The sequence below is a fragment of the Copadichromis virginalis genome, linkage group LG23 (genome assembly GCF_057382275.1).
Source record: "Copadichromis virginalis isolate Kocher_CV1m ecotype Utaka linkage group LG23, C_Virginalis_male_GT1.1, whole genome shotgun sequence".
Taxonomy (NCBI): Eukaryota; Metazoa; Chordata; class Actinopteri; order Cichliformes; family Cichlidae; genus Copadichromis; species Copadichromis virginalis.
In genome coordinates this window covers 52,313,187-52,315,300 of record NC_140639.1, presented here as the reverse complement: position 1 = coordinate 52,315,300, position 2,114 = coordinate 52,313,187, and the positions used below count along the sequence as shown (strand labels likewise).

At 50.0% G+C, this 2,114-nt stretch overlaps 1 long non-coding RNA gene across 1 annotated transcript; it reads left to right on the top strand.

Annotated features, from left to right (window-relative positions):
• The first annotated feature begins 205 nt into the window (after positions 1–205).
• On the top strand, positions 206–877 carry LOC146682247 (uncharacterized). Its single transcript, XR_014918293.1, has 3 exons — positions 206–373; positions 468–585; positions 675–877. It is a non-coding gene; the product is annotated as an uncharacterized LOC146682247 (long non-coding RNA).
• Positions 878–2,114: the final 1,237 nt, after the last annotated feature.

The window sequence follows — 2,114 nt, the reverse complement described above, 5'->3', positions numbered from 1 at the left end:
CACAGATGTACTGATATATACAGTTGAGGGTCGTTTAAATGGTGGAATAGTTATGCACTGATTATGTCCAAAGAGACCAAATATACAGATGAACCACAGACAGATATACAGATGATCTGTATATCTATATATGCAGGTGTAATATGAACAATTATACAGATGTGCTACATATATTCAGATGTATGTGTTAGGAGGTGGTGGGTAGGTGTATTGTTGTTGTTTGGGTTTTGTTTTCCTTTTTGGTTATAGGTAGGCGAGGCGGGGCTTGATGGCATTCCAACACACCTGCGACGCATCGGACGTCATCAGTGAGCGCTCTTAGGGAGCTGAGTCACGGACGTCTGGTGTCGGAGTATTGTCGCTGTCACAAGTGGTAACTAGTCAGCACAGGCTGCATCTGTTGATTTTACGCTGTGGAGCTGTATGTTTTAAAGGATCCACGTTTCGCCTACTTTTCTTTGTCTTAGCCTGTTCCATCGCCTGCCCGCCTACCTAGGATTTTGTGTTGACTATTGTGGATCCGCGACGGAGTGCTACGTACCATCAGGCGGCGTTCACCGCAGCGGCTGTGGTTTGGGTGGTCAAGTAAGCTCTCCAACTCTCTCCGTCCACTTGTGTTTAACGTTCGGCTATCAACGGTATGTCATAAGCCCTGTTTTGTTCCCTGTTGTCAGGTAGCTCCGGTGCGTCTGCTGCCTACCTGCATGCTTCGGCTCCGTCTCATCGCCTCGGTGTTTACCTCCTGGCACATTTTTATTTATCACTGTATATAGCCCCTTCCCTTGTAAATATTCCCCCTTACTCGTGTATATAAAAACTTGCATCACTAACTATTCTGCGTCCGTGTGTGTTTCTGCCACGTAATCCATCTGTGTAATCCAGCCCACCTAACAGTATGAGGTAAACAGATCTACAAAGTGCTATGAATATATCTACAGTAGTGGAAGCTTAGCTCTCTGAACAGACTATAATAGTGAACAGTGTAGGCACTATAACAGAGACTATGTCCGTGTCCTAAACCAGCGGTCTCCAACCTTTTATGCGCCACGGACCGGTTTAGGTTTGGCACTATTTTCATGGAACGGCCTTTAAGGTGCAGCGGATAAACACAACAAAATCAAACTGTCATGATTCGTTGTGTGGCAGGCAGGAGAAGGACCCAAGATGCAGACTCACAGACACGGGGATAAACTTAAAGATCACAGTTTTAATGCTGGCTTAAAGGTGAAACACAAAACAGTACTGAACTAAACTGGAAAAACTAAACATGAGATGTACCAGGAACCACGGGGAGAATAACACACAACATGAGGGAGAACGCGACGCCGAACAGAGGGAGACGCAGACAGAAATACACAGAGGGTTAACGAGGAAAGTGGGAACACACGGGGAACACAGCTGACACAGATAACCATAACGAGACAGGGCGGGGTGAACATAACACTGACGGGAGACGGGCAGAGTCAAACAGGAAGTACACAGAGGTTCAGACAGGAGGAGAGAGAGCACGGGGAGAACACAGACATAACAGGCTGGGGAAAACATGGAATAAAACACGAAAGGGGACAAGGGCTCATGAATACATAGAGGGGCACACAGGGGGTGAGAGTCACAAAGGGAAAGCACACAGGGAACAACATAACAGGGCAACTCCGGAAACAGAACCTAAACAGGGAACTGAATACAAAAATACAAGAGAACTAAGAATACTGGGCCAACCCGGCCCAGGACCATGACATCACCCCCCCCCCACAAGGGCTGGCTCCAGACAGCCCAAACACAGGAAAACAAAAACCAAACAGAAAACGACCCAGGGCGGGTGGCGGGGGCCCAGGACGGAGGGCCCGGAACAAAAAACAAAAACGAACAACAGAAAACACAGGAGCACAAGACCATAGTTCAAATAAAGTTCAGGGGGCCGACCCAGAGCCCACCGGCACAAAAGTTCACGGGTCACACGGTCGGGGGGCCGACCGGGCGGGTGGCCGACCGGGCGGGTGGCACAGGTGACAGAGCTGGTCCGGAGGCCGGCCGCGCGGAGGGCAACGGCGGCAACGAAGGAGACGACGGAGCAGTTCAGGGGGCCGGCTGCGCGGAAGGCAGCGGCGGCGGCG